General features: G+C 37.0%; 2 long non-coding RNA genes across 2 annotated transcripts in view; both read left to right on the top strand.

Moving 5' to 3' along the window:
• LOC143609676 (uncharacterized) overlaps positions 1-27,161 on the top strand; it is a 212,513-nt gene that overhangs the window by 75,263 nt on the left and 110,089 nt on the right. The gene's annotated exons all lie outside the window — the stretch shown is intronic.
• LOC143609674 (uncharacterized) lies at positions 17,833-18,147 on the top strand. The gene is made up of 2 exons (XR_013149456.1): positions 17,833-17,916; positions 18,054-18,147. It is a non-coding gene; the product is annotated as an uncharacterized LOC143609674 (long non-coding RNA).

Below are 27,161 nucleotides of genomic sequence, written 5' to 3'. Positions count from 1 at the left end.
TAGAAAATCAAACCTGATGTACTCCGACCATCATCCATATCCACTGCGTGAGTACTATCACTATACCCGTGCAACATACTGTTTCCGCCTCTCGAGTAAGTAATACCAAAGTCTAGTGTACCTCTCAGATATCGGAGAATATATTTAACCGCTTGAGCATGAGCTTGAGTTGGTGATTGCATGAACCGACTTGCATAACCAACCGAGTAGCTCAAATCAGGTCTCGTATGAGTTAAATACCGCAAGCTTCCGATTATCTTTTCATAAGCATTATGGTAAGTTTTTTGGAAAGCTTTAACTAGACCGCACCCACAAATGGCACACAAGCATTGTGCCACGATGTACAAGAACGCCCTAGGGAGCGTCACCTTCCTAGCCAAAAACAACCCAAATGTCACCGCAGGGTTAATGTGTCCTCCTGCGAATTCAATTCATCATTACAATATATCCACTAATCGAACATTTGAACGTTATTATTATTATTATTATTATCAAATGAAATACATAGTTAAATATTGAAGGGGAAAAGTAATTAATTTACCCGAGATGCCAGCAGTGCAATATACGAGCACGAAGATCATACCACCAAAGGCCCAAGCGATGCCAAGGATGCCAACGCCACCACATTGGTCGGAGCTATGGGCAGGATCGGTTTGTGACTTGTAGTCAATGACGGTCAAGACAGTGATGTAAAGGAAGAGAAGTGTGGCAATGAATTCAGCAATGATGGCTCGATAAAGGACCATTTGGTTAGCTCCTCGGCGTCAAATAAATCAGCCAGTGGAGGGTCTTGGTAGTCCTTTGCGCCGTAGTCATGACCGCCAACCTCAACGTCTTTGCCCATTACTTAAATACTCTTCTAAAGCTTAGTGCTAGAGAAGAAGTATTTGAGTGGTGATAATGAGAAGAGAAGAAAGCAATTTATATGCATATTCAAAAGGGCATATTCGATTATTAATAATGTAACAAATAATTGCATATTATTCAAAATCCTTATTATTTTGTGTTGGAGATGATGATTGATTTTGTACATATGTGAAGTGTGAACCTCATCATTCTCACTTACACCGTCCATTTATTTTTGATCATTCAAAAACTATTCTTTATTCAACTAGCCAAATCAGTGCTCAGTTGGTAACTAGTATTTTTCTGCTAACCCAGCCAATCATTTAATTAGTAATTAACATTAAAAATAATTCCTTTCTATAACACCACCGTCCACCACACCACATTTTGTCCCTTGAATTAATATACATAAATCCATAATCATTATTATTTATACATTCGGTTCCGATGTTTCGAGTTAGCGGGTTAAATTAACACATCTATGACACGTATATTTATCCATGATCAAGATATCAATCATAGCCTTGACACACTTATAAAAGTATAAAATGACTACAAACCTTTTAACTAAACCTTTTAACTTATTACTAGCATAAGTGCCCGCGCGTTGCGGCGGGGAAGCAATGGGAATTCAATCGATAGTGAATGCTATAGTTTGCATTCTATCAAATTTTATATAAAAAATATCAACAAACAAAACAACATTTAGTCATAAAGCTAATTATATCACATAATATTCAAACTTTATATAAAACATTATCAACCAACAAAACACCATTTAGTCATAAAGCTAATTGTGATAACTTGGAGGCGCTTATGGATTTCGTACGGCTGGGTTGGCCAGCTGGCTGTGGCCTTTTGTCATTTACGTCACCCCGAACGAAGTACCTAGGCAATTCTGTTTGTTGGCCATTTCAAAAAAAGTCATAAAGCTAATTGTTTGACCAACATATGAGTCAAACTGTAACATTTATATATAAACTTGTTGGCAAAACTATTAGCGTGTTAATATAACAATTTAGATTAGTTTTATTTATTTACTTTCTAAACCCGATATATTGACATTCACGTTTACTTTAAATTCATGTACACTCATTTATGTTCGTTAACGTTCATGAACCGTTCGCTTTATACGATCAACAAACGAACATAAACAAGCATGAACAAGAAAACCTTGTTTGTCTAATTGTCAATTTTCAATCGTTTGTTTGGTTAGAGTTAAACAAACAAATACAAACATGCAGCATTCATTTTTTCCGTTTGGATGCCTAAAGTTATGTTTAGGCTTCTAACTCTAATTGGTTTTCTTACCTTGCTGCTGAGGGCTTCTGATTCTCGGGGTTGGTCATCTATATTGAAAGCTAGATCTGGTAGATCATTGAGCCATCATTCCACATATAGATTGGTTCTCTCTTTCCTAGAAGCATCGGAGCAGAACCAGAGTATTTTGCCTCAAATCAGTATCCAAAAACACTAAAAACTTTAGATTTTCAATTTGGAACTGATGATCTGATGTAGTATCAGCTGCCTAATAAAAATATGAAAATTACCCTTTATATCCAAAACCAATACGAATTGTATTGTTTTTCACCAAACAAGCCCGCAGTCAAACTCTTATCCGAACTAACACGTGACCCATTTTATAAATGAACCAAATCTTTTGAATTAACCAGAAGCAGCCGCGAGACAATAGTCGACCACATTACACACTTTGACTATTAAAAAGTCAAAACACCTTTAACCCGATTTTTTTTTTTATTAAAACTCTAAAAAGGTTAATCAGCCATAATGTGGTGGCGTTGATAGCCGAAAGACAATGGTACATGCACCAATCAGCCGGTGTCCCGATGATTGAGTGCTATGTGCCTTATGTCCAAGGCTTGATGCAAAACTACTATCGAGCCGGGGGTCTCATCGGAAGCAGCCTCTCTATCCCTATGGGGTAGGGGTAAGGCTGTCTACATCTTACCCTCCTCAGACCCTACCATAGCTTGGCTATTGGTGGGATATACTGAGTACGATGATGATGATGATGATGAAAACTCTAAAAAAAACCGTTTACCCGTATACAACAGACATGTAGCACACTTGAACTTTTCCTTAATTCCATATATACCCTTGTAGGTTGAATATGTTGTATATGGTAAACATGGTTTTTTTATATTTGTACAAAAAAAAAAGCTGGTTAAAGGTATTTTGACTTTTTAATAGTCAAAGTGTGTAATCTGGTCAACTATTGTTTTGGGGCTGGTTCAGGTTAATTCAAAAGAAGATATGGTTCGTTTATATAACAGGCCATGTGTTAGTTCGGGAAGTCATGAATTGTTGGACCAAAATGTAGATAAATGTTGCCTCAATGTTAGTTCATTAGTACATGATTCTTCAAATCTAACAACCAATATAAGGAAGATCCATAATGTTGCCGAACATTATGGATAAACTAAAGATAATACCAATTGAATAGTTGGCTTCCATCCATAAAATCCACAAAATGCAGATAAACTAAAGATAATTTACGAACTGTACCTTATATGTTAACGAAAGTCGGTTCTTTGCAGTAGGCATTTGCCATACTATGTAAGTGTAAAACTAATTTAAGAACCCTACCGTTTATGTTGTGCAAAACTACTTAGCTGTTGAGTAGACCGTTTCGGTATTTAAGTTTTCGTCATTTTAAGTTAACGAGAGTCGGTTCATTACAGTACGCATTCACTATACTATGTAATTTTAAAACTAATTTACAAACACTACCGTTTATGTTGTGAACGAAAGTCAGTTCGTTACAGTAGCTGTATGTTAAAGAAAGTCAGTTCGTTATAGTACGCATTCGCTATGTTGGGCACGCAATCGGTTCGTTACAGTAGCTATACTATGTAAGTTTAATACTAAATGTGAGCGTATGAGTTATTAGTGATGTGTAACATGGTATGCCCATACGGTTGCAAGCTTGGACGAAAACACGGCACCAGGGGCAGGGGGAGTCAACACATATAATTAAAAAAAAAAAGAAAAAGAATAAAAAAAAGTATAGGTGGCCAGGCTTAAATTTTTGAACAAAAACGAGAAAATATACACTGCAAATAGAAATTTTCAAACGAAAACAAGTTTAAATAATATAACCCACCTAATTTGATATAAAAAACGGACATAATTTCATCATTTTCAACTTTTATATACAAATACTTATAAAAACTACCATCTTACTAAATTTTTTTACAAAATAAGTCACCTCATACGCAAATCATCGCCATAGATTCATACAGACTACAAAATACATGTTCCAAAATCCCAATTATAGCATACACTGTTATCTTGGATTGTTCAAACCTGTAACTTTATAAACTAATTTGAAAACGCCGTTCTCGCATTTTTAATAGGCCCGTGTGGTTGGACAAGCTTACCACTGCTGCCAGCTATACCTGGAAACTACAATATTATTATTTGTAAAATGTAAATATGAGTTGAAACTGCATTTTCTATGCTTTCTTAAATGTTGTGATGAGTTGCAAATCTGATGTGTTTACTTTAAACTGGTTGTCTGACCCTGTGAAAGAATGTGATGAAACTATCAAGCTGGATTCTGGATACATGAGGGCTCACCGTCATTTAGGGTCACTTTTTATTTGTAAATCTTTATGTTATGCCTACAGACACATAATAAATGACAAATAAGTACAGTGGACAAGCTTTAACTTACACTTTTCATCAAAGACAACATACGAAAAACAATCTTAAGGAAAACCGAAACTTAAAAATAAAAATAAATAGTGGATTGATATGTAATATTGCCGATCAGATCATCTTTCGTCTACCTTTTAGCTTCTTAAAAATCAAACAAAAATCAAATTATTAAAATAATATGATTGCATTGTGGAAGATAATAAATTTGACTAAAAAAGCAGAGCAGCTATTAATTTTGTTCGAATTGGATTTGTAACTTAAGTATGCCATTTGAAGAGAAAAAAGAGCATTTAGCAATTTTTAGCTTAACTACGTTATTTTGAAGTTAATTACTTAGTAAAAAACATATTTTGCAATTTTCATTGGAAAAGATACCTGGTGGGTATTTTGACAAAAACCCGAAACCCTACGGGTAATTACCTGATAACTAGCCGACGGGTTTGGGACGGACTTTGATAATCGGATATGAGTTTGGGATACGTAGAGTCCTAAATCCATACCAAACCCGAACCATTGCCATCCCTAAAGTAAAGTAAAAAAACGTTTCAGTTTTTAATTGGTCAAAAATTAAGTGGGTTGTTCATTATTCTTTTACTGCCATGAAAACTGAGCACAAACTGACCAAAAAATTGCCCAGTAAAACACTGAGCAACAATCATGTAGACGAACGTGCTCCATCACAAGTAATATAAAACTCCTAGTTACCTGGTGGACGTAGGTTGCAGTGTAGCGACCGAACCACGTTAAATCTTTGTGTTCTTGAGTGGCAGAGAGGGAGAGTGTGTGGTCTGAGTGTTCAGTTGTTCGTGTGTATTCCGCAATTCGTGTTCAACAGGTGTTGTCGATCCTAACAACTGGTATCAGAGCTCAGGCTCTTGTTGTTGAACCGAACAGCCAGGTTGTTACGCACAGATAACCAGGGTTCTGACCAGAACCATCGTCGCTCAGGTGAATCACCGTCGCGATTCCGAAGCCGCCGCCGACCAGAACCGCCGTCATCCTATTTTCGTCTCAGCCGCAAAGATTGAAGGGGTGTATCTGTTCCGAATGTCAAGCATCGTATCAGTAACGTTTGACCGCCACTAGCAACAACACCGATCAGAAAATTGACTCGGCAGTTCCGCCGATTTATCTTACCAGAGATTTCAACAGCCACCGCTTGCAATTGTGATCTCACAGTTTTAAAAAAAAATCAAGCCGCCCGGTTTATTTTTTGCGTAGCAGATCTGAGGATTGACAAAGATTTTTTTGTTGGTGGGAGTAGTTATTGTTCACGTGACTTTAGGGAAAGCAAACAAATAAAGATTTTTTTGTTTTTTTTTCAAACAAGTCCACCAATTTAGTCATTTGACGCAAGAGACCCCTCAAGTTTGATAAATGGCAGAAAGCAGCAAACTTCATATTGAGAAGTTTGATGGTAAAGATTTTGGTTGGTGGAAAATGCAAATGGAGGATTTGCTCGTTCAAAAGGATTTGGACGTGGTCTTGGGTGATAGACCAGAGAAGGTGAAAGAAGACGAATGGGAAACTTTGGATAAAAAGGCCAAGGCAGTTATTAGATTATCGCTGACGAAGGATGTTGCGTTCAACATTCTAAAGGAGACCACAATGCGTGGGATTATGGATGCGCTTTCTAATATGTACGAGAAGCCTTCGGTAGCAAACAAAATTTTCTTGATTCGTGAGTTAGTTAACACAAGGTTAAAAGAAGGAAGTTCAGTAACTGTACACATCAACAACATGAACTCGATTTTGTCCAGACTTGGGTCGGTTGGTATAAAATTTGAGGATGAGGTTCAGGCTCTACTACTGTTATCGTCCTTGCCTGATAGCTGGTCGGGAACTGTTACAGCGATTACTAATTCTACCAGCAAGTTCACTTTTGATGGGATTCGGGATCTCATTGTGGGTGAAGACATCAGAGGAAGAAATTCAGGTGAGTCTTCTAGTGGACTATTGCATGTTGGAAGAGGAAGAAGAAATAACAGAGGTAGTGGGAGCGGGAACAGGAAAAGGAGTCAGTCGAGGACTCGAAATGATGTGACCTGTTGGAACTGTAAAGAAGTCGGACATTTTAGAAATCAATGTCCAAATGAGAAGAAAGAAGTTAACGCTGCAGTAGACCACTTAGATGACGATGTTTTGATATGTAGTGTGGAGAACAGTGTGGATTCCTGGGTTATGGATTCGGGTGCTTCATTTCACGCTACCCACAGCAGTGAAGCACTGCAAAATCTGAAAGAATGTGATTTTGGTAAGGTAAGACTAGCGAACAATGAGGTTCTTGAGGTGACGAGCATGGGTGACTTAGATCTGAAGACTCCAGTCGGTTCATTGACTTTGAAGGATGTCCGGGTAATTCCAAGTCTGAAGAAACAGTTGATTTCTGTTGGGCAGCTGGATGAACAGGGGCACGAGGTTAAGTTCAGGAACGGGCAGTGGAAGGTTCTAAAGGGAAATCTTGTCATAGCTCGAGGAAAGAAACGAGGTTCGCTGTATATGGTCAGTTTACCGTCTGAGGGAGTAACCGTCCCAGTTCAGAAGAAGACCAAGATCCGGTTCACAGAATCTCGTGGGCAGACTTAGGTTTGCTTTGCAGATGGCAAACCCAGAGTCACGGGTCAGATTCAAGTTGAACGTGCTAAGAAAGGTTCAGGGAAATCAATCAGGAGCATTCTTGGAAGTGGGAGCACAGGACGTGCTTCAATCAGAGTTACCAGACTACAGTGGGTTAAGAGAACCAGTATTCCAGCTGTCAAAGTCTCTCCAGTTGATTATCTGCTTTATTCGGAGAGTGTTTATTCTCAGGATGTTCCAGGATCGGGCAGTTCGTGTCAGTGGGAGCCGATAAGAACAGAGAATGGGTCAGGGGCAGATTTAGCCATGACTGATGAGTTGAGGCTCAATGAGAGCTTCAACGGGCTTTCAGGTTAATTGTAGAGAAGGCCGGGGTAACTAGGAAGATACTGAAGATGAAAAGTTTCTTACAGAAATATAGATGCACAGTTGAAGTACATGTGAAGATTGTTCAGTGGCTTCAAGTGGGAGATTGTTGAGTGTGAAGCCACTCTTGTGGTTTGTCAAAACAGAGGCAGAAAAACATGTGTGAAAACTGCAACCATGTTTGTAGCCTGTCAAAAGAAGTGTCAAAAGAAGTGGCTCAAGACACTGTGTGTTATCCATTTTCTTCTGCAGCATTAATTTCTTTGTTTGACAAATTTCTATATAATCTCTATATAAGAGACTGATCTTGTATCTTTTTTTCACCATCACAAGTAATATAAAACTCCTAGTTACCTGGTGTACGTAGGTTGCAGTGTAGCGACCGAACCACGTTAAATCTTTGTGCTCACCTTGTGTTCTTGAGTGGCAGAGAGGGAGAGTGTGTGGTCCGAGTGTTCAGTTGTTCGTGTGTATTCCGCAATTCGTGTTCAACAGGTGTTGTCGATGGGTCTGATTTATTGTGTATTAAAATAAGTCACGACACCTAATGATATGGACATTATTAAAAAAATATAGACAAACTCTAAAAAGTGAATGTGCGGAAAAAATTAACATAATACATGGTGATGATGTAGTAGTAAACATGCAGAAGAGGAAACATACCTATCACAAACCACACAGGAGCTGCATACTATAAAAACAACAAGAAACCCCTAAGTGCAAAAGACACAAAAGCTTAAAAGCCATTAATTTAGCAATATAAACAAAAAAAAATCCAACAATTTTTCAAGTAGATTAAAACATCATGTATAAACGGAGAGGATGAAGACGTACATGGTTTTCGTGACTGAAGCATGTGAAGGCAAACATTGGCGAACGAAGACAACCGTCAGTCATCGAATTGATGGTTGGTTGCTGCAGCCTTCGGTATGACTCCAGTATCTCCCAACGGTTCCTATGATTGGTGTGTCATCCGGGTGATTTTCTTGGAGTTGACCTTGCAGATATCTGTTTAACTTCATCAATACTCCAAGTTCCTAAAATGGGCCTATCTTCAATGCTCTTCCAAGAAGTTAAGTAAACAATTCTTAGCACTCGAAAAAGTGACGGCACATGTACATTGACCAGAATTGAGCATACAAAGACAGTCATTGCCTAAGAAATAAGAACAGAAAAAACAGTCAGTTCATCGAGCTCTTTTAGTGGAATAAGCTTAATTATTTTCTTAGAAAGTTCATCCTTAGAAACCGCACATCTTATAAGAATATCCACTTCATAATTTGCATCTTCCGGGCTTTTGTCCACATCATCTAACAGCATGCAAATACATTGACACACATATACATATAAGTAATTTCTGATCGCTAAATCTAAAAATGAACTATCACAGAATACAGATGTCCAGCCTCCTGTAAGACTCATGACTCTTGGAAAGTTAACTATAACGCCCCATATGACACGATCCTCAATTGAAAAGGCAAGGGTACTTTCGTATTATTAGTGCAGCGGACACATACAAGCCTGCTAAGCTTCAAAAATGACAAACATTATCTAGGAGAAAAGATGATTGCACACACGTCCATCTTTAAGCTTATATTGTTGCAATAATGCATAATAGTTTTCTAAACTATTTTCCTCTTCGGTTTATCTCATGTACCTTTCATCATGTGACCCCTTTACCTAAGCGTATCTGCTGATTTAACATGAACGTCCTAATCAGCATGTTTAAACATTTGGTGCATTGTGTCCATATTAGATGAAAAAACCATAATTACCAGAATAAGAAACAAAGCCACCTTCATCACCAACATTTTGTGCATCATGTCTATAATTTTTCTTAATGGCTGCCTGCTTACAGGTATATATAAAAAAATATTAAAAAAACAAAAAACAAAAATAAATCACACTAATAACCAGAATTCAAAATTATGAGTTGGTGTATATTCTAAAACCCCACAAGCCCTGTAGCTACACTCTTTAGTAGCCTTCATCAATAATTAAATCAGGCTTTCAAAATAGATTGTTGTGAACTGAATTTAATTTAATTCCTTGCATGTAAGTTTCTATGAAATGAATGTGGCCTTTTGTCTTTGCATTCATATAAAACCACGAGTGACCTAAACCTATTTGAAGCAGTATTTGGTGCAATATTGAGCCAAATACGTGAATTCGTTAACTGCTGCTGAATGATAGTTTGACTTTCAAAAGGTTAAACAATCACAATTCCTAACGGACCCAAAATGAAGTTGACCAGCAATACACCAATCTTCCAAAATGCGTCTGATGGGAACTGAATGTGTATAACTACCATTTTAGCATAAACTCTGTACAAGAAATTTCCTAAATTCAAAAACGATTATCAAATTAAGCACAAAATTGAAGAAGAAATAAACAAAATTTGCAAGAACATAGAAGATGTAGAAATAAAAAAACACAAACAAGGTCAAAACTGGGCTCCAATTAGGGATCAGATGCATTCAAATTAAATACTAAAATCAACGATAAATCAACAGAAATTAATTAAAGTCAACGAAATCCTAGAAACCGGTATATAATTTACCTGAAATGGGCGCCAGAGCATGAGAGAGATTGATGATGCCCGAGGGAACAGTCAGCCAAGCGAAAAAGAGGATATGTATGTATGTATGTAGGTTGGGATGTTGGGTTATTGAACAGCGTTAGGTTTTTTAGGAAGAATTGAAATTGAAGGGAGCAACTGAAGAGTGTTACGCTTACGTGGGCATTAATGGAGGCCAACGTTTGTAACGGGCATGCTTGAATGCTCCGGAGATTGGCCGGAGAGTTGATCTGAGATTTAATAAGCAATTAATAGAGCGGCGTCTCACTGGAAATAACAAATTACCATTTTTATCCTTCTTATGTGTTTTATAGATAAGAGAATGGATCAAATAAGAAGTTTGATTCTCTGTATTTTTGTCTAATACCTTAATATTAAAAACCCACTTAATTTAATTTCAAAAACCCATTTAATTAAAACCCACTTAAATTTACACTTATCTCTTACAACTACCACCGCCCACCGCCACCACCTTGCCGGAAAAGTCTTCAAAAATTTCGTCGGAAAATAAAACACAATGAAAAAGACACGATGTAAAAAACACAATGGAATAAACACTATGAAAATAAAAGCACAATGACAAAAACACAATTAAATTACACAATGTAAAAAACACTATGAAAAAATAAAACACACTTGTATAACACAATTCTGTAAAACACAATTTTGGTAAAACACACTATGTAAAAAACCCACGAATTTTTTTTTATTTTTATATATCAATATGGTACTCATATAAAAGATAAAAAAAACTCGTTATTATGGTGAAATTGTTTTGAAATAAAAATGTCGTATAAAAAAGTTATGAGCGTTTTAAAATGATGGGGGTATTTGACATGTGCATTGCATGTGGAGAGAGAAAGTCAACAAATGTATTATCCCTATTATGCCCTTACTCTTGTTTTACACTTGATGATCTCTCTAATATAATCTCAATCATTCAATTTTAAAATGAATGGACAAGATTATTTCCTATCCTTCTTAGGAAAACTAATCTTCTTATTATAACTCAACCCTTATAGATAATATAGATATAAATGTTTAAAACCGGTTGGCGGGTACTAATTAACTAAATTATGATATAAGTGTGTACTCGGGTTGATGGGTTGTAATAAATGGGCTAAATAGGTTGGTGGGTCAACTTGTTTAATTAACTAAGAGAAAATTACCATTTGCCTCCCTGGGTAATATCATCGCGAGATGGATTGACCACTGAAAAAGAATTTGCGCATGTTGCGCCTCTGAGTTTCTCGGGCGGGTCAGGGTGTGCCATTCCGTTAGTCAAACTATCGTTAACCATCCAGATGACTTGTGTAATGACTATTATGCCCTTTTAAGCTGCGCAATTAAAACATCTGTGTTTCAAATAATTAACAAATGTACCCCTGCAACCTAATTCCCTCTAAAATTTAAAAAAATCATTTTTTTATTATTTATATCACTGAACCGAACCCGAAAACAACAAAATGAACCTATATAATTCACTTTTTTTATATATGTTTCACCCGAACCGAAACCGAAAACAACGAAACGAACCTATATATTTCACTATTTTTATTTACTTTTCACCCGAACCGAACCCCGAAAACAACAAAAACGAACCTATATATTTCACTTTTTTCACCCGGACCGAACCCGAGAACAACAAAACGAACCTATATATTTCACTTTTTTCACCCGAATCGAACTCGAAAACAACGAAACGAACCTATTTATTTCACTTTTTTCACCCCAACCGAACCCGAAAACAACGAAACGAACCTATATATTTCACCTTTGTTATATATTTTTCACCCGAAAACAATGAAACTGTAAGTCCCGAATCTGGATCACTACAGTATGATATCAACCCAAACACGATGTTAGTGCGGAATCCTAACAACGTGATGATTCAAGAACAATATAGAAGAACAATATGAATATATGAAAACAATAATACACCAAATGCACACGATTATATTAACAAATCGTCTGGTACATGAGTTTACACAAACCGGTATTGCTCTCTAGATGGTGGCTATGAAGGTTTATTCGAGATCTCTGGTTCTGCTCACCAACCACTGAACTAGCAACCAAAACCCTATACAATAGATTATATATATATATATATATAGAGTCACCAACTAGCTAGCCCAACAAAGCCCAAAGCCCACCGAGATCCATAATGGATCTCGGTTTACATACATAGCCCAACACGAAAACCAATAAAGATAGAACTAAGTACAAACCACCAAATATGGACCCAATAGAAACAAACCTATATATTTCACTTTTGTTATATACTTTTCACCCGAAAACAACGAAACGAACCTATATATTTCAATTTTTTTATATACTTTTTACCCGAAAACAACGAAACGAACCTATATATTTCACTTTTTTCACCTGAACCGAACCCGAAAACAACGAAACGAACCTATATATTTCACTTTTTTTATATACTTTTCACCTGAAAACAACGAAACGAACCTATATATTTCATTTTTTTCACCTGAACCGAACCCGAAAATAACGAAACGAACCTATATATTTCACCTTTTTAATATACTTTTCACCTGAAAACAATGAACGAACCTATATATTTCACTTTTTTCACCCGAACCGAACCCGAAACAACGAAACGAACCTATATATTTCACTTTTTTACCCGAACCGAACCCGAAAACAACGAAATGAACCTGTATATTTAACTTTTTTCACCCGAACCGAACCCGAAAACAACGAAACGAACCTATATATTTCATTTTTTATATACTTTTCACCCGAAAACAACGAAACGAACCTATATATTTCACTTTTTTTATATACTTTTCACCCAAACCGAACCCGAAAACAACGAAACAAACCTATATATTTCACCTTTTTGATATACCTTTTCACCCGAACTGAACCCAAAAATAACGAAACGAACACGAATTAATATATTGTTGAATCTAAAAGACAAAAACTTGTTTCCATTAATCTTTTGTATTAATATATTGTGCTTGTCTTGATATTGGTGGTGCCGGATAAAACTTGGTTGCCGGAAAATAGTTGGTTGCCGGAAAAAAGGGAAACGGGGAAACGAGTGTCGGCGCCGGAAAAACGAGTGTGCTTCGGGTGGTGATTTTGGTGGTGATTTGAGAGAAATATGTTAGAGATAAGATGGTGTGCTTCGGGTCGTCAGAGAAACAAGTGTCGGCGCTGGAGATGGTGCTACGATGATGATGATGATGATGATGATGATGAGCTGCTGTTGTTAATCCCATATTATTGTTATTGTTATTGTTATTAATATGATTCATCTGCTACGATGATGAATATTATTATTATTATTATATTTATTATTTATTAGAAGATTAGTAAAATACCCTTGCCATCCAACAGTCAACTGACGGAAGGAACCAAAAAAACCCGCCCAAGAAACACACAGAGGCGCAACATGCGCAAATTCATTTTCAGTGATCAATCCATCTCGCGAAGATATTACACAGGGAAGCAAATGGTAATTTCCTCATTAATTAAACAAGATAAAGATCAACCTATTTAACTAAAAGGACTAACAATGCTAAACTGAACACGACCCGTTTAATAAAAAAGTCAACCCGAATACAACATATATTAAATGGGTTAAATATGATAACCTAGAGGTATGTATGGGTCAGTTAATGTTAAAACCGAACCAAAAATCCAAAAATTTAGTTGAGTTTTTTTTAAACCTTGCGGTTTCAATTCTTTCGGATTTTCGTTTGGGTTCAGTTTTGGTTTTATTGGGTTTCGTTTGGTTTTGCTTTTCAGTTTGCCTTTTGGGCTTCAAATTTTTGGGGCGAAAAAACATTTGGCACAAAATATTTAGTTAACACTATTTATTTAATTCTTATAAAGTACTGAAAATTCAAAATTAGTAATGCAAATTCATAAGTTTGGTTTGGTTCGGGTTTTCTGATTCTAGTTGAATATAATAATTAGATTAAATTGTATTTAATCATGTAGGTTAGACCTGCAGTTAGACCTGCAATGCTATATGAAACAGATTGTTGGGCCATCAAGAAGGCACAAGTGCGGAAGATGGAGGTAGCAGAAATGAGAATGCTACGTTGGATGTGTGGGCACACAAGGTTAGACCGAATAAGAAACGTCATGTTTCGGGAGAGATTAGGGATATCGAACATAGCAGACATGATAAGAGAGTGGAGATTGAGATGGTTTGGACATGTGAAGAAAAGACAAACGACGAATCCTGTTAGATCCATAGAAAACATTACTATAGAGGGGAGAAGGGGTAGAGAACGACCTAAATTGACTTGGGATGAGAGGATTAAGCATGATTTGATAGACCTAAACCTCTCCGAGGACATGGTTGAGGATAGGAATTCTTGGAGAAGTAGAATTAAAGTTAAGGATTTTTAGGGAGAAAGGAATACCTTAGGGCTTCTATTTACCTGATTTTAGTCACACCATAATAATATTTTCTCTACATAAATAGTATTGTTATTATTATTATTATTATTATTATTATTATTATTATTACTGTTAAACTCTGATTTCCTTTGTATTGCTTCATACATATGTACTTTAGAGCTGAGGGTCTCTCTGGAAGCCACCTCTTTATCCATGTGGATAGAGGTACGGTGTGCCTACATCCCACACTCCCCAGACCCTACTTATAGCTATGCTATTGGTGGGATTTCACTGAGTATGATTGATTGATATGATTGATTGTATTTAATCATGTAAATTATAATCTAGGGAGAGTCTAAGCTCTTGTATATGAAAATTTTGGTAAGGCCACTAGGCCAGCCTCTTGAGAGGGTTTCTTTGTAATAAACTTAGATTATAAAAACAACGATCTACAAGAAATTAAAAATGCCACACTAAACCAATTTTTTGTCAAGGGTTTTATGTTATTCATGGTGTCGTCGGATATGACTTTGAACACCCGAATATGACTTTGAAAGGTGTTCAAGATGTTGTAGCGTCTTTTATAAAAACAATTTAACTAATTAAGTACAAATCTAAACAAATACCACTGCCATTCTATTCAGACATCATTGACATGTCATTCGAGTAGTAATGTCATATGACAGATGAAAATGGCGCATGGGTCGCATGAGGAGCAAAACATACGACCCAATGATATTTTTGGCTAACAAAGAAAGAATCGCTATGACCACTAACAAAAACATACGACCCCGTGACCATTTTTCATGACATGTCATACGAGTCACAATGTCATGTAGCAGATGAAAATGGTCACCCGGGTTACACAAAGAGCAAATCATACAACCAAATGATGCTTTTGACTAACAAAGAAGCTACTGATGACCATTTTTCATTGTATGTGATCAACAAGTCATTTGTTATTCAGTTTCTTTGTCGAGAAACAGCCCGAACTGCAGTGCACACGCAAAGCAAAAGTAAATCATGAGACGTTCAACGTTTCGCTTTCCGTTAACGAATTGGTGAGGAACAGAGTTTTATCCCCATCAACAAGACATGGAAGCTTTCTTTATTTTTTGAAAAATTAATTTTCAATTTTCAGAACATAATCATGTCACCCATCTAAAATCAAAATATTATGTTCCCAAATTTCAAACCATCACCACAAAACATAATAAGTTAAGGATTTAGAAATCAAATTCATCTGAAAAACAGACAACTTCTTTGCACATCCTCCATGGATGAATCATTTATAATGGTGTTGATAATGATTAATGGGAAAAAAATGAGTGATACTGTTTGAATCTAGCAAGATGAGGAGAGAGTAATTAGGATTTTCATGTGATGGTTGGATCACATTTTCTAGAAAGATGATGATATATACATAGTACTATAGTAGTGTACTAGTTTGGGGGCATGAGATCCGGTCATCACTTGCCACGTTTCGACCTTTTGTTGGATACCATGTTTCACTTTTTAATTTTTAATTTTTAATCTTTTTATATTTCCCATTTTATTCGATAAGATTTTTAATTCTACTTTTATATTTATAAGGATGATGAAATAGTATCGGGTGTTGCAATTGAACCAGTATCAAAATGAGCAATTCGATACTAGTATAGGTACTAAACTTTTGAGAAAATCGGGAACGGAATTTTTGGGATCGGTACCGGTACTGTATTTACCGAACTTTTTCCTACTGTAATGATACCGAACCGATCATTTTGGGTCTCAGTACCAAGTTTTTTGGGAAAATCAAGATCGCGATTTCTGATGTCGGTACTGTTTCGGTCAAAAATTAGCAATTTAACTTTTGATCAAATTAGTGCGTGAGGCTAGGTGCTAAATAGTAAAAAGATTGAACACGAGGATATGATTACGAGGGAAAAAACCCTTGAATATAATAGTCTTCGTTTCGGTCAAGAGTTTACAACTTAATCTTTAGTCGAATACCTTCGGTTAAAGATTATGAGCCTAACTTTTGGTTGAATTACGTGTGATTATTATAATCTCCGGCACAAAAAACCCCCGAAAGGTGAAAACTATCACCGTCAAGTTTATTAATATCAAAAACGGGTGATTACCGAGGTTGGAACTGATATAATATCGAGAGCTAAGTGTTACAGTGATTGCTAGTAGGCTAGATCGTGAAAGTGTGTGTTTCCTATTGATATTATCAGCTCTAATTATAATAAGAAAATTACAACTGTTATCCCGAAATATCCGGAAACCCTAGACTACTTCTTCAACCAAGCCGTTACTGCCCACGTTGTTTGTTGACGAAATTCAAGTAGCATTCCGTTGAAATCCACGTTCTTATAAACATATTTAACACGTGGTATTATCTGCAAAACAAATAAAAATAATATAGGACGAAATATCATCCTCAGGATATTGACACTAGAAGGATAGCTCGGAATCCCTAACTAACTCTCCGAGTATTCCGGAACTGAAAGAGTCTTCCAATATAGCCATTGAGGAACTCTTCTTTTGAGTCTATCCACGTTCTTCAATGTTCATTCCACGTCTTTGACCGATTCTTTTGGGAGTTACTCATCAAATGTGGTCCCACACATGTTAATATTAACAATAAGTGCGAGATTTCAGCATAATAGTCAATTGTTGACCATTAACCATTACTTGGCCTTTAATCCCAGCAGTTATAACCCATTCCACACGTTTTATGTAACCACCAACCGTGTATTTCGCATGGATTAAATCAACAATTAATATCTGCAATTATAAATCAACACCAAGAGAGAAATATCTATTTATTAGCACTAATACTCAAGATACTAAACTTATTCGAGAATCCTGAACATATTCGGAATCCTGAGCATAGATCCGACTATAAAATTTGGGCCCTAACAATTGTCCCCAAAATTTGACAACTGTTTTTACCAATTTCAGCTGTTAAATTTCTAATGATAAACGGTTTTCCATGTAGCATCAAAATTTTATGATTTAGCACCGACTAAAGTTGACAATATTACGGGAATAGATCAGTCCTTCGAAATCCCTGTTCCCGTTATTAGAGAAAAATTTAAGTTTGTTAGAAATGAAAATTTTCTTAGTAATAGTTTAAGTTTTACCAATAAACCACTATCAAGTCATAAACTTTAAATACTTGCAAATAGTAAATCATACCAGAACCGCGTATCAATTAACCTGGAAATTGTCCAGACCGTCTTATCCTTGCAATAAGATCATTGTTTAGAGTATTCTTCTAATCCTGGGGATATAACAATAGAATTGTGACATTAACATTATCCTGAAAATATTATTAGAAATTCTGGCGACAAGGCCCTTTAGAAGAGATGTAAATTTCTTAAACCTTAAGAATGAACTGGCGTCAAGGCCCTTTTGAAGAGATGTAAATCTCTTTAACCTTAGATTATGGTACGTCTACCATAAACATATGATTCAAACCATTAGCCGAGGATAACGAGGTAACAAGTCACTATATTTCATGTGCTGGCCCCGCCTATCAAACTAAGGCCGAATAAATCATGCGCTACAGGCGTCTTAAGAAGAGATGAAGATCCCTTGAACCTCAATATCCAAACCATTAGCCGAGGATAACGAGGTAACAAGTCACTATATTTCATGTGCTGGCCCCGCCTCTCAAACTAAGGTTGAATATACGTGCTCTACAGGCGACTTAAGAAGAGATGAAGATCCCTTAACCCTTGGAATAGGTGAAAACCTCTTATACCTTAAGGATAAGCTGGCGACAAGGCCCTACAAAACAGTCAATTCTAATTGAGGGGTGGGTGTTAGCCTTGCTAACACCCCTCCGATGCTTAAGTCAGTACCTTGTATGAAGAATAAGAATAATAATAAATGAATAAAAGTTTAAGTTTGAGTACATACCTTAACTGTTAAGTATAACAGTTATCCTCGGGATAGGAATCTTACATGAAATATTTTTTGAGATGAATAGAATTCCAAGCCCTTGGTAGTAGGTCACCATCCAAAGTAGATAATTTGTATGCCCCCTTTCCTGCTTCTGAATCGATCAGGTAAGGGCATTCCCACTTTGGAGCGAGCTTGCCATCCGTAGGATTGGTAGTATTCTGAAAAGCTTTTCGGAGAACCAAATCGCCTTCTTGAAACCTTCGAACTCTGATATTCTTGTTGTAGGACTTTGCTATCTTCTGTTGATAAGAAGCCATTATGATCTTTGCCAAATCCCGGAGTTCTTCTACCGCATCTAGATCTTCAAGTAGGCTTCGAGTGTTATCTTCGGGATTTTGATGAGTGACTCTGGCCGTTGGGATAACCATCTCTGTGGGGATAACTGCTTCAGCTCCAAACACTAATGAGAAAGGAGTCTGACCCGTAGCATTCTTCGAAGTGGTTCTATCTGCCCAAAGAACGAAAGGAAGTTCCTCGGCCCATTTTCCTTTCTTAAACCCCAACTTTTTCTTCAGGTTATTGATGATGATTTTGTTGCTTGATTCGGCCTGTCCATTAGCTTGAGGGTGGACAGGTGTTGATGTGATCATCTTGATTCCCCAACTGGCACAGAAGTTGGTTGTTCTTTTGCCGATGAACTGTGAGCCATTATCACACACTATCTCTGCTGGAATCCCAAATCTGTTCAGGATATTACGCTTGATGAATGAGATGACTTCTTTTTCTCTGACTTGAACAAAGGCTTCCGCTTCGATCCACTTAGAGAAATAATCCGTCATTGCCAGCATAAAGACTTTTCCTCCTGGGGCTCTTGGTAATTTCCCCACGATATCCATCCCCCACTTCACGAAAGGCCAAGGGGATATAATAGGATATAATGGTTCTGCTGGCTGGTGTAAAATGTTGCTATGTCTCTGGCATGCATCACATTTCTGAGAATAATTCATATCATCTCTCTTCATCGTTGGCTAGAAATACCCCGTCCTCGGGATTTTGGAGAATAGAGCTCTGCCCCCAGTGTGATTCTCACAATCTCCATCATGGATATCTTGAAGAACTTCTTGAGCTTCTTCCTTCTCCAAGCACCTAAGATATGGTCCTGCAAGAGGTTTATAGTATAATATATCATTCATTATAATATATGGGATTACCTTTGTGCGAAAAGCTCTTGGGTTTTCATCTCTGGGGATAACCCCATCCTTAATATATTCTTTGATTGGGGTAATCCAGAAGTTTTCACTATTCTCAGGATTCTTGGCCCCCATATCTTCGCCATCTTTTGATATTTCATTGACACCTTGCTCTTCTATCACTGGGCTTAGGATATATACGATAGGGATCTTGACACCTTCTGGTATCCTGAAGGATGAAGCTAAATAAGCTAGGGCGTCTGCTTCAACATTCTCTTCCCTAGGTACCTGCGAAATATCAAACGTTTCGAAACACTTTGCTAGTTTTTTAACTAGCTCTAGATATTTCATTAGTCTTTCTCCTCTAACAGTATATGAACCATTAAAATGATTAGTTAATAACAATGAATCAACATGTACTTGAATAAACCTGATTTTCATGTCGATTGCTAGTTGTAATCCTGCTATCAAAGCTTCATACCTGTGGCGATTTCAGCAGAATCCCGAGACCTGTTCCCCTAACATTTGAAGCACCATCAGTGTATAGAATCCACTTATCTTTGGTTTCTTCAAGTTGTTGGACTTCCAAGTCTGCCTTTTCTTTAAGTTCATTGGTGAAATCAGCCACAAAGTCTGCTAATGCCTGGGATTTGATGGCAGTTCTAGGTTCATATGTTATATCATATGCACTTAGCTTTACTGCCCATTTTGCCATTCTACCTGACATTTCTGGTTTTCTCAAAACAGACTTAATAGGGTAATTAGTTTTAACACATATAGAGGAGTTTCAAAATAATGTCTAAGTTTAGTAGATGCCATAATAAGTGCTAAAATTAACTTCTCAAGATAAGAATACATGGTTTCAGCATCCAAAAGACTTTTACTTACATTATATATTGGATGTTGTTGACATTCGAGATCCTTAGCCAGAACTGCACTTATAGCATTATTTGATACAACAAGATATAGAGATAGAGATTCACCTTCTTCTGGTTTTACCAATAGAGGAGCAGAAGAAAAATAAGCTTTTAGGGATGATAAAGCTTCCTCATGCTTACTGGTCCATTCGAACCTCTTGTTTTCTTCAGGATATCGTAAAATTCTTTGCATTTTTCTGAGGATTTGGATATGAACCTGTTGAGCGCCGCTATCCTACCGGTTAGCCTTTGAACATCCTTGACCGATTCTGGGGATTTCAGATTCAGGATAGCTTGTATCTGCTCTGGACTCGCCTCTATCCCCCTTTTGGTAACCATGTATCCCAAGGATTTGCCAGCCTTTACTCCGAAATGACATTTCGAAGGATTCAGCTTCATGTTGTATTTTTCGAGGATATCAAAGGCCGTCTTGAGATCTTGAAGGTGATCTTCAGCTTTTTTGGATTTCACCACCATATCATCAATATAGACCTCCATTGTGTCCCCCAGTTGCTCTTTGAACATCATGTTAACTAACCTCTGATAGGTTGCACCTGCATTTCTAAGTCTAAAGGGCATAGCAATATAACAATAAATACATGTGGGAGTCATGAATGCCGTATCTTCTTGATCTGAGGCTCCATCTGGATTTGCTGAAATCCTGAGGATGCGTCCATAAATGTCAGCATCTCGTGGCCGGCTGTAGCATCCACCATTGAATCGATGTGTGGTAGAGGGAATGGATCTTTAGGACAAGCCTTATTCAAGTCTGTGAAATCCACACAAACTCTCCATTTGCCATTCTTTTTCTGTACAACCACCACATTTGCTAACCATCGGGGATATTGAACTTCCATAATCATTTTTTTCCTTCAAGAGTCTTTCTACTTCTTCTTGAATAATTATGTTTCTTTCAGGTGCAAATTTTCTTCTTTTTTGATGGATTGGCCTGAAAGAATTATCAATTCCAAGTTTATGTGTTATAATATCTTTGGAAATACCTGTCCTATCTTCATGTTTCCATGCAAATGTTGATAACCTTGATTTGAGGAAATCGAGCAATTTTGACTCAATATCCTCAGGAATGCTAGTTCCTATCAGCACTTTGACTTCAGGATCCTTGGGATAAAGAGGTACTTCTTTAATTTCTTTTTCCCTGGCCTCCATTACGCCTCGTGCTGGCTTCTGTAATTGCTACGCCTGCTTGGGTTTGGCAGTACACTTCATGGAAGAGGTGTAGCAATTCTTTGCGTCTTGTTGGTCACTAATAATTTTGATAACTCCCCACGGACTTGGGAGCTTCACACATTGGTGATAAGTGGAGGGAACCGCTTTCATATCATGTATCCAGGGCCTGCCTATTATAATATTGCAACAAGATAAACAGTCAATAACACAAAATTTTTGCATTTTATTTACCCCTTCAACATATATTGGGAGCTTAATCTCCCCAATAGTGCTCTTAGTTTCTCCACTGAATCCAAACAATACTAAGGAACTGGGGACAATCTCATCCTCAGGAATATTCATCTTTTTCAGCACGTCAAATTGAATGATGTTGACAGAGCTTCCGCCATCTATGAGGATCCTGCGAACATAACGGTTAGCCACATATAAAGTTATTACCAAACTATCATGATGAGGATCCTGAACATCAACTCTATCGCTTTCATCGAAGGATATAATCCTCTCTTTAGTGAGAATAGATGTCTTTGTTGGCCTGTCAGCCACTTCTAACTTTCTTTGGTCAACATTTCTCTTTGCAACAGAATACGAGGTTCCACAGATGTCGGATCCTCTGGATATGAACATGATTGTTCTTGCATCTGTTGGTGGAGGAGTCGGCTTTTCAGGAATTTTCTCAGGATCCTGCTCTCTTCCCTTCTTCTTGCCAAGTAGCTCTTTTAAGTGGCCCTTGCTGAGAAGATAACTGATCTCCCTTCTAAGTGCAATGCAATCATCGGTCAAGTGCCCAAAGTCTTCGTGGAAAGCACACCATTTTGATTTGTCTTTCCAGGCTCCTGGTCTCTCCGTTTTCCTTGGCCACCTGGCTTTCTCACCTAAATCCTGCATAGCACACATTAATCCACCAATATCAACAGAAAAACAATATTCAGAGATCTTAGGATATTCTTCATCGTTTTCTTAATCTACTGCATTAATCCTGGGGTTATCAGGCTTGTAGTAAGGCTTTGCTCGATATGATTTTCCTGGGGATTCGGATTTCCTGTTCGTCTGATCATACTTCGGGATATCGAGCTTAGAATTTTTCTTGTCATCTTCTAGCCTGATAAACCTCAAAGCTCTGCTTCTTGCTTCGTCTAATGACCTGCATGGAGTCATAACAAGATCATCATAGAAAGAGGAGCCTTTTTCTAACCCCAACTTGAGAGCTTCCACTGCTGAAGCAGGGTTTAGATTCGGGATTTCCAACGACTCCTTACTAAACCTGGTAATAAAATCTCTTAAGAATTCCTCAGGATTTTGGGTAACCCTATAAAGATCACCTGTCATTTTCTCAAAAGTTCTACTGCAAGAAAACTGGTTATTAAACAGGTTAACTAAATGAGAAAAAGAATTGATAGTGTTAGGAGGAATACTCAGTAGCCATTTCATGCCCGCTTCGTTCAAGGTAGATCCAAACCCTTTGCAAAGACATGCCTCTTTGATTTCCATAGGGATTTGATTGATCTCCATGCGTTCTCTATATTGTGCGACGTGTTTCTCAGGATCCGTTGAGCCATCATATAGCTTCATATTTGGAGTTTGAAACCGTTTTGGGATCTGTACGTTGCTAATCAATGGCACAAACCGGGATATCCTGTGACTATCAGTGGGAACTTCAGCTATGGGACGTTACGCCGGGGACATTCGATATCATGTCCTTAAGTTTCTGCAATTCTCGGGCTAAGCCTGGACTTATGCCTGCATCCTGGCAAAATCCGTGATTAGCATTAAATGGAATCGTATTGAAAGGGTTACCCTGATTAACATTTTGAGGAGCGGTCTGGGCGATGTAGCTCATATTCCCAAACAGAGTATTTCCAAACGGAGCAGTTAGAGTGTTAGCCTGCATCGGGATAAAGTCTCCCTGGTGCACGTCAGAGGATCCTGAGGGCTGCTGAGCTTGAGCTAATCCTGAAGATACCGTCTGCTGATAAGGACCAGCCTGATGGAACAATCCTGAGGATCCAGACTGTTGGAACAATCCTGAGGGTCCTCCAGGCTGTGAAAATCCTGAAGATCCTGCATGTTGAAAATGCCCAGCAAATGACGCATACGAGTATCTTTGGGATCCAGATGAGTGCAATCTCGCAGACCCTAAATGCTGGAAAGATGGGTGTCCAGGGTTGTACGCCGTGGCTGGCTCTGGATGAACCAATCCTGAGGATCCTGGAGGAGTGAAATCCAGAGATCTCGGGTTTAGTGGTGTGAATTCTTCCGCCGGCTTCTTGGCTTTCTTGAAATCTTCCAGTTCCCTCACAAGCATCTGGTTGGTCTTGTTCTGGTGATCCATCTGTTCCTGTAGCCGTCTGTACAAAGACAGAAGGTCGTTGTTGGACACTATGATGGGAGTCTGGGAAGATGGTTTCGATCCCGAGAATACAGGAGTAGCAGTCTTCTTTTGAGCGTTGTCGGGCTTCTTCGGGATACCACCAGCAGGAGGAGGCATGGGCGGCCTCGCTGAGGATTCTGAGGCTGCGGCAGAAGATGAAACAATCTTGGGTTGTGAAGACATGTTGTGGATATCGAGAGTAGGGTTTCGTTTGAGAATGAATAATGATCAAAGCACCGTTTGCCCCACGGTGGGCGCCAAATTGTTTCGGTCAAAAATTAGCAATTTAACTTTGATCAAATTAGTGTGTGAGGCTAGGTGCTAAATAGTAAAAAGATTGAACACGAGGATATGATTATGAGGGAAAAAACCCTTGAATATAATAGTCTTCGTTTCGGTCAAGAGTTTACAACTTAATCTTTAGTCGAATACCTTCGGTTAAAGATTATAAGCCTAACTTTTGGTCGAATTACGTGTGATTATTATAATCTCCGGCACAAAAAACCCCCGGACGGTGAAAACTATCACCGTCAAGTTTATTAATATAAAAAACGGGTGATTACAGTGGTTGGAACTGATATAATATCGAGAGCTAAGTGTTACAGTGATTGCTAGTAGGCTAGATCGTGAAAGTGTGTGTTTCCTATTGATATTATCAGCTCTATTTATAATAAGAAAATTACAACTGTTATCCCGAAATATCCGGAAACCCTAGACTACTTCTTCAACCAAGACGTTACTGCCCACGTTGTTTGTTGACGAAGTTCAAGTAGCATCCCGTTGCAATCCACGTTCTTATAAACATATTTAACACGTGGTATTATCTGCAAAACAAATAAAAATAATATAGGACGAAATATCATCCTCGGGATATTGACACTGGAAGGATAGCTCGGAATCCCTAACTAACCCTCCGAGTATTCCGGAACTAAAAGAGTCTTCCAATATAGCCGTTGAGGAACTCTTCTTTTGAGTCTATCCACGTTCTTCAATGTTCATTCCACGTCTTTGACCGATTCTTTTGGGAGTTACTCATCAAATGTGGTCCCACACATGTTAATATTAACAATAAGTGCGAGATTTCAGCATAATAGTCAATTGTTGACCATTAACCATTACTTGGCTTTTAATCCCAGCAGTTATAACCCATTCCACACGTTTTATGTAACCACCAACCGTGTATTTCGCATGGATTAAATCAACAATTAATATCTGCAATTATAAATCAACACCAAGAGAGAAATATCTATTTATTAGCACTAATACTCAGGATACTAAACGTATTCGAGAATCCTGAACATATTCGGAATCCTGAGCATAGATCCAACTATAAAATTTGGGCCCTAACAGGTACCAAGCTCATGCGACTATATAGTGTATGCATAATCCATAACAAAACTAGACATTTTAGTATTATTATATTAAATATATAAGCATGTGGTTTGAGTTGTAGATTAAAAAGATATGAAAGAATGTTGAATCAAGGAAGATATAGAGCTAAAGTCAATTTGGCGACCATGAACTCTACTCACAAACTAGCGTGTAGACATCGTCTGGTAGGTGTTTTATAGTTAGTACTTTTTACTGGGGCAGGTATGAGCATATTATGAAAAGATGGTACTTGAACAATTTCGAACATCTTTTTTTACTGGGAACATGGGCTGATGGGCATATCAGGATTAGAGAGGCTTGTCAGACTTGAGAAACTTTTGATAACAAATGATTTTTTTGATGTTAGGGTCAATTGATAATGTTTCGATGCACCAGTCTCAATTCTTTTATAACAAATTATGCACGAATAAACATGTGATCAAAATCATGTATATGGTTTGATTTAATGTTGATCTTTTTAATTGTATGATCGCTCGCTAGAATGGACTCATGTATGATGTTTTTCTATAGAAATGTTATGAATTGTGTTTATATATCTACTAGTGTTATCTATACTATATATAATGTAACAAAAAAAGGCAAATCAAGACACTATTTTTTAAGGGATTCACAAGTAGTATTGCATATGGTACAATCTTGTATTGGGGCAAAATAGTCATTCTCACATTGAAACAAAACTTACTGTTTATTTAATATATAGTTACAATATTTACCCCTCAATTATAATTAAATTTAAAAAATAATTATAATAATAACCCTTAATATTTTACCTAAATCTTATTTTAATTTTCACTTTTAACCCAAATACCCCCCATGATTTTTAAACGTTAATAACTTTTTCATACATTAAGATTTTTTTTATAAAATTATACCATAAAAACGAGCATATTTTTATCTTTAATTCGAGTATGATATTATCATAGTTTTTTTCAGTTAAAAAAAATACATTTTATGTATGTGTGTTTCGGCATGGTTTTGATAATTTTAAATTAAATCGTGAGCCAAACCTTTTGTAACGGTTTTTTTGTCGTCGAAAACCAAGACAGATGCTTTGAAAGTTGAAAAAAACTTGCCAAAAGTTAAAGAAAAAAAATCAACCGTCAAATCAAAAGATGAACGGTTTTACGGTTTCAAACCGAACAATAAACACCCATAAACTTATTACGTAGTCTGCGTTTCCCGCTGCGTGGCGCGGGCACCCGTCTAGTTACTATATATAATACACCAAAGAAGGTCAAATTAAGACGTTTACAAGAATTACTGCATTATGTACAAGACTAATTAGGGACAAAAATGTAATTGTAACATAAAAATCTCACGTGCATTTTCAATTCTTCAAAATAGTTTCATCCCTTAAAGTTATAACTTTGATCCTTTGTCTTTTACTTATATATTATTTTATTTTCATTTTTAACCCAATTACCCCCATGATTTTAAAACGATCATAACTTTTTCGTACGTTAATATTTTTTAAAATAAATGGCATCATAAAAACGAGCATTTTATTATTTTTAATTTGAGTATGATATTGCTATAGTTTTCGAAGTAAAAAAAATTATGCAAAAGTGTTTGCGTTTTGCCTTTGATGGTTTTAAATTAAACCATGAGCCAACTTTACCCATTTTTTGTTGTCGTCGAAAACCGAAACTAAACTGTTTCTAATTAAAACCCAACTAAACTGAACCATTACCAACGATTAAGTTCCGATATAGTTTGTGCTTCGATAAAAAAATTTGAGTTTAAAATTTAGAATAAGAATTATAAATCTGCATATACATTCA

Source organism: Bidens hawaiensis, unplaced genomic scaffold, assembly GCF_021521415.1.
Source record: "Bidens hawaiensis isolate Kalapana, Puna unplaced genomic scaffold, B.hawaiensis_p1.1 tig00008984_1, whole genome shotgun sequence".
Lineage (NCBI taxonomy): Eukaryota > Viridiplantae > Streptophyta > Magnoliopsida > Asterales > Asteraceae > Bidens > Bidens hawaiensis.
Note: the sequence above shows the minus strand (reverse complement) of the source record. Positions and strands in the feature narration are given on the sequence as shown.